The following is a 7,196-nucleotide window of genomic DNA, read 5'->3' as shown; positions in this document are numbered from 1 at the left end:
TTACTTCTGCCATATGAGACAGTGTCTGCATAGTGTCCAATTTTCATCTATAGAGCTTACTTTTTTGCTTTACCGTGGGCTTTTTATAGTACAGGAACCTCTTGTTAGCTCCACAATCAGAGCAGTTAAGAAATCCTAAGGATTAACCAAGGGTATTCCATAGTCAGTGATGAATACAAATGATAAATGAATGTGCCAGCTTTCCTACTCTTCACTGGGGCTTTCCTGAACTCTAGTCTGCACAATTCCTCAGAGAATCTCTTGTGGAATGTAGTTTCAAGCTTATAACAGTAATATTCCTTTAGCATGTTACTGACTTTCTCATTTCTTCTGTTTCTTTAGTTGGGCTTCCTGGGTTCATCTCTCCCTGCACGGGAATCCTTACAACACGTCTGCATCTGGGGAATCATGTCTAGTCCAGGGGAATGTGATTAAATAATTTTTAAGATTTATTTATGTGTATGAATGTTTTGCTTGCATGAGTTTGTGTACACCACCTGTGTGCATTGCCTGAAGAGACCAGAAGAGAGCATCGGGTATCCTAGAATTGGAGTAACAGAGATTGTGAGCAGCCTTGTAGGTACTGGGAACAGAACCCAGGTCCTCTGCAATAGGAACAAGTGATCTTAAGCATTGAATAATCTCTCCTGCACAAATTAAATAATCTAATTTGGGGTTTAAAGGTTTATTTAATTTTACTTTATATGCATAACTGGTGCCCCCCCCAGAGGGCAGAAGTGGGTATCCAGTACTCTGGAACTGGAGTTACAGACAGTTGTTAGCCACCATGTAGATACTGAGAATGAAACTTAGGTTCTTTGGAAGAGCAACAAGTTCTCTTACCCACTAAACGATCTCTCCAGCCTCCATTAAATAATTTTAAAGATAAAGCTTTGTTTCATAAGAAATTCAGAGAGGATAAGACAAAGAAAAACAAATGCACATGAGAGTTGCACCATGAGATCTTAGTCTTTTTTCAAATGACAGAGAACAGAAAACACATTATTACCATACACCAAACAAAGACTATGAAAATAATTTTGCTTTCCTAATGATTTACGCTGAGCCACTGAACATTCATCTTCCGTTAATTACTGTGACCTGCAGACAGCTGTATTCCAGGTGGAGTGCTTAAGCCCAAAGCCAATGGAGAAAGTAAAGTCCAGAATGTGCTGCATGTACTTACCTCTGCAAACATTCTCTCTTAGTTCAGTTTCCATCTCTCTGAACAACAAGTAAAGTTTTGTCTTTTGCCAGTTGATATATCAAACTTAACTTCAATGAATTGTTACCTATTTTCTACCAAAATCATACAGCTCACTTGCAAGGTAAAATGAAATCGTGCTCTCATAAGACTAATGATGATTTGACACATTCAGTATTCATCTGAAGTTACTCTTGGCTTTTAGGTAAAAGACATGAAGCATCATAAACAAAGAAAAAAGCAAAACAAGCATTTTTTTTCATAAGATTACATAATCCTCATTCAGATTTGGTTTCTTACAACCAACATGTTGAAGTTATGGTATTCTAACTTTTGCACATACAAACCAAAGTTGCTGTTGTGAACACAAACAATTAAAATGTACAGAAGATATGCATGAAGTGTGCATCAATGCACAAATAAGAATAGTATCATTTGACCAGGCTGGCTGTCAAACCTGACACTCAGGAGAAGAGACTGAGTCTTGAGTTCAGTGCCAGAGTCACACACACACACACACACACACACACACACACACACACACACAAACACACACAAAGTTGTCTAGTGTTTCTTGAATTTAGGCACAGATACTTAGATTTATACTATTTAAAGTGAAGTTATAGAAATATGTTAGAAACAGGATTAATTCAATAACTTTTTCTTTTTGGTTTTGTTAAAATATTTTAATATATGTTAAATTAATTTTTGCTGACATTCAAAGTAATGTTTTTAATTTAAAGTAATATATATATATAACATATATAATCGTTATGCTTTTTATATATATCATTATGCTTTGTTCTTTTAAACTATTATTTATTACTATTATTGTGTGTGAAAGACACATACAGAGAAACAAAGAGAGATTTTGTGTATATATTAGCTTATGAAAATCAGAAGACAATTTTTATAGAGTGGGTTCCCTCCTTCTACCTTTCTATGGGTTCCATGTATCAAACTCAATTCACCAGCAAAAATAGTTATTCAAATATGACCTATGGCAGAAATTAATGTTTTGAATTTTACTTGTGTTGAGTAGGAAACATTTTGAATATCATTATAGCAATGAGCATGGAAGAGAAGTGAAAGAACATTTTTTTGTAAGCAAAGAAATTATTTTTGGTTTATTCAGTTGGGGAGGATACAGGAAAGGGTAAATGAAATCAGTGTTTGAAAACTGAATAATTTTTGTCCTTGTAAGCAAAAAGAGTCAGTGTGGGAAAGACTTTAAACAGTATTTTATTAACTTAATTTTCAAACCTTGAATTATTTGAACCAATGAGCTATAATCCTATATGATGCCCTATAAAAATTTTGACTTAAAAAAAAGGACAACTGCATAAATACCAGGATTAATATTGCTGGGTCATGTGATATATTCATGTGATATTTTGTTAGTCTTGTGAGGAACTTCCCTACTGATTTCCACAATGGCTGTACCAGGTGTGCACAAGGGTTTCCTTTTGTTAAAATCCTCACCACAATTTGTTTTCTTGATGACTGCCATTATGAGTGAGGTGAGATAAAAATGCAATAACGTTTAATTTGGATTTCTTTGAAAACCATTGATGTTGGACTTTTTTTTTACATATTCATTGACCATTTGTACATACTTTGTTTTTTGTTAACTGTCTTTTGTTTATTCTTTGTGTCTTTCATATCATGTATCTCGATCCAAGTCATTTCCTGTCTGTTTGTATCTTCCCTCTGCCCTTGTAATGTAACCCACCCTCCACAAAATAAAGTAAAATAAAATTTAAGAGAAAAAAGGAAAAAAATCTTGTCATGAAATCTGTAGTGTGATATAGTGAGTCACGTAGTAAAACCTTTCATCCATATATCTGTGTGTGCAAGTGTTAATTGCAGAGTCATTGGTCTGGTTTGAGACCTCTGGTTCCTGCGATACTATTGATGCTGGGCCTTCACTGGGACTCCTCTTGGAAAAACTATGGAACACTTCATGAATTTACATGTCATTCTTGTGCAGGGGCCATGATAATCTTTGCATCATTCAAATTTTAGTATATGTACTGCCGAAGTGGGCACCATACTTTGTGTTTTTAGAAATGTCTTGTCATTTCATTTGGTCATTTTTTGACTAGGTTGTTTTAATGACTCTGTATCAACACATCACAGAGGTACTAGCACATCTAGGTTTATTGCAACATTATTCAGGATAGAGAAGCCATGGAAAGAATGAATCTAGGTGCCTATCAGTATAAGAACAGATGAAGAAAATTCAATATATTTGATATCTGACTATAAATACATAGTCATATGTATTTAGCCACAAAGAAGAATGGTATTATGTAAGTTTCAGGAAACTAGATGTAATTGGAGATAATCAGATTAAGTAAATTAGATCAATCTCAAAAGCACAAATATCACATTTTGTCTCACTTGTGAGTCTTAGACCTTATATGGATACATAAAATAATTTATTTACATATGATTTGAAAGTCAAAGGAAAATTTACCAGGAGAACAAAGAGAAATAACAGGTGGGAGGGCAAGAAAGGGGAGGGGAGCAGGGTATGGTGGGGATGTGCTCAAAGTACACTATATATTTGGATAATAGTAAATATATACTTAACATTATAAACTAACATTATATGCATGATTATTTATTATCTATCCTGGTTCCATGAATAGTGAAAAAGTAAAACAGAACAATTAAAAAATGAAAAGACAAGAATTTATTTTTTTCCATTTTTTATTTACATTTTTTAAACAAAATACTTTTATCATGTTTATTCCCCTCTCCTGACTCCTTCCAGATCCTCCACTGTTGTGGCATATTAGTTAAATATGTGTTCCATTCCTTTATGCTGTGGAATATTTGTTTAATGATGCAAAGTTGTGTTGTGTTCTTTTATGTTGCATTTGTTTAACTCTGTGAAGCTGTGTTACTTTGCCTGTCTAAAACACCTGATGTGCTAATAAAGAACTAAACATCCAATAGCTATGCAGGAGAGAGAAATAGGTGGGGCTGGCAGGCAGAGAGAATAAAGAGGAGGAGAGAATAAGAGAAGCAAAAATGGAGGAGAGATGATGCTAGGGGCTGGCCTTCCAGCCACATAGCCAGACATGGAGTAAGGAGTAAAGAAAGACATATAGAACAGAGAAAGATGAAAGCCCACAGGCAAAAGTTAGATGGGATAATTTAAGAAAATAAAGCTGGCTAGAAACAAGCCAATCTAAACTAAGCATTTATAAGTAAGAATAAGTCTCTGTGTATTTATTTGGAAGCTGGGTGGCTAGCCTCCAAAGAATGAAAAGTTAAAAACAAACAAACAACTAACTACACTCCTCAGTATTTATAAAGGCTTAGATTTGCACAATAGCCATTGAAAGAATGAAGACACAACACACACATTTTCAATGGCAAATACAAGGGGAAATGTTCACAAAATAAATAAAATAAGGGGCTGGAGAGAGAGCTCAGTAGTTAAGAGCACATGCTGCTCTTGTAGAGGACCTGGGTTCCCACATAGCAGCTCAGAACTATCTGTAACTCTAGCACCAGGGGATATGATGCCCTTTTCTGGCTGACACAGGCACTATGTGCACAAAGTACACATACACACATGAAGGCAAAACATTCAACACATATTAAAAAAAATTAAAATCCTTATAAAGAAACTGTAGAACACAAGCATATATGGATAACACACAGTATGGAAGTGCAAGAAAATGAAAATAAATGGTACAAATATATAAAAGGATAGATTTGAGTATTCAAGTATGACGTAGAGAAAATAGAGACTGAAGAGCATAGTGTTAAATCCACAAGTGTTAAATTCTGTAGAAGTGTGCTGAAGATATGGCTCAGAGTTTAAGAGCACTTGCTGCTCTTCCAAAGGTTCTGAGTTCAATTCTCAGCAACCACATGGTAGCTCACAACCATCTGTAGGAGACCTGGTGCCCTCTTCTGGGCTGCAGGCATACCTGCAGAACACATAATAAATAGATAAATCTTAAAAAAAAAGAAATCCAATCTTAAAAAAAAAATTTGTAGAAGTATGATAAACCATTATTCAACTGACCCTTTAAATATGAGAAAATGAGAGCCATAGGACCAGTAATTAACCTTGTTCTGAAGCTCTTTTTAATTTATTTATTTATTTATTTATTTTATTTTATTTTATTTTATTTGGTTTTTTCGAGACAGGGTTTCTCTGTGTAGCTTTTGCGCCTTTCCTGGAACTCACTTGGTAGCCCAGGCTGGCCTCGAACTCACAGAGATCCGCCTGGCTCTGCCTCCCGAGTGCTGGGATTAAAGGCGTGCGCCACCACCGCCCGGCCTTTAATTTATTTTTTATTTTGTGTGCTTTTGTTTTGGTTTGGGCTTTATCTTTGACGTAGTGTTTTGTTATATAGTTCATGCTGGCCTTGAAGTCACTTTGTAGCCTAGGCTGACATTGATCATGGTGATCCTCTTGCTTCATTCTCCCAAGTGTTCAGATTACAGGTCTTGAGCACCACACTCATCTTTTTTAATAAATTGTACTTTACATCAAAATCACTTTGTCTAATTTGACAAGTTTTGAGGAGATGATGATACTGCTAGTTGAAGGAATAAACTTTGAATATTATTGCTGTAGTCTAGATAAGCACAATTCACTTGCTAAACAAATATTTATGATGATGGTCCTGCTATCAGTTGAAGACTGAAAATATAAGGTTTGAACATGAATGAGACAAATACATTAAAAGTGATATGGTAATATTTCACATTATACACAAAAGGTATGTTAATTAGTTTTACCTGAAAATATAAATTGTACAATTAGCATAATCTGTCAAAAATACTTTGATGTTTCCAAGTAATTCTATCAAAGTTGAACAAGTTAACAGTTATATTGTAAAAGAGCTGAAAGTTACCTGAAAAGTATTTGCCAAACATTTAATCATATTGGGCTTATTTCATCAGACTAAAAACTTAGCTTCTATCATTATCTTTAAAAACAAGTGGTTGAAAACAAAAATAGAAACTATAAGGAATAGAATCTTTACATATATATATATATATATATATATATATATATATATATATATATATATATATATATAACCATGATACGATAAGGTTGAATACCTAACTGAAGATAGTATTTAAATGAAATTACTCTAAGAACTACCTCAGTACAAAAATAGGTAAATATAAATGATTTACAGATATACAACTATTTAGCAACAAAAATAATTTCAATATGTAAAATAATAAAATTTCAGTTGGAAGTCTTTTCAGGTTCCTGAAATTACTACTTGCTTCCATTTACTCCTGACAATGAAAATTGACAACAAAATCAAACTGGTGGGTGATGTATACTGCAAACTATCTTCCTTATTTAAAAATGAATTTAATTGTGTTGAGTCTTGCTAATTACTATGCACACATAACTTAATACTGAATCCTCAGTTAGGCTAGATTGTCTACTTATTTAGATAGTAGGCAGTTGAAATGTCCTTTAGTCCCCAGGTTAAAATGTACCCCAGGGCAAGAAATAAGAGACCTAGGCCCTATGGCCCAGGGGCAATATTTCCATTGACATGTACTAAACAGAAAAAAAGTATTTCACATCCTCTGTAACAGTGCAACTGAGGGACTCAGAGAACATGCGATATTAGGCTAGTAAGACTTCATTACATGAGAAAAGATGTGCATACCAGCAATGTGAAAGGCTTTTTCCCCTACAAAAGGAAATATCTACTTGTCACTTCATTTTCCTTACATATTTGGCAAAGGTTTAAAAAGAGTAAAATTGTAAAGCATAAAATACCCAGTTTGGACTAAGACATAGGTGAATGACCCTTAATTATGCTACCAGAGGTCATTATAAACAAGATGATTAACATTTTCTTGACATTCAATTTGGCAAGATGCTCTAGGCTCCTAAATATGATTCATACACTTGGACACAGCTATTTTACTTCTGAGAATTTATTTTACAGAAATAGCCAGGCAGATGTGCAAACTTTTAGCCATA

The 7,196-nt window shown here is 34.1% G+C and overlaps 1 non-coding gene across 1 annotated transcript; it reads right to left on the bottom strand.

Moving 5' to 3' along the window:
- Positions 1-3,149: 3,149 nt before the first annotated feature.
- LOC128117903 (U6 spliceosomal RNA) lies at positions 3,150-3,253 on the bottom strand. Its single transcript, XR_008220941.1, has one exon. It is a non-coding gene; the product is annotated as a U6 spliceosomal RNA (small nuclear RNA).
- Positions 3,254-7,196: the final 3,943 nt, after the last annotated feature.

This window comes from Peromyscus californicus, unplaced genomic scaffold (genome assembly GCF_007827085.1).
Source record: "Peromyscus californicus insignis strain IS unplaced genomic scaffold, ASM782708v3 Scaffold_10__1_contigs__length_136768540, whole genome shotgun sequence".
Taxonomy (NCBI): domain Eukaryota; kingdom Metazoa; phylum Chordata; class Mammalia; order Rodentia; family Cricetidae; genus Peromyscus; species Peromyscus californicus.
This window is presented reverse-complemented; position numbering and strand designations above follow the sequence as displayed.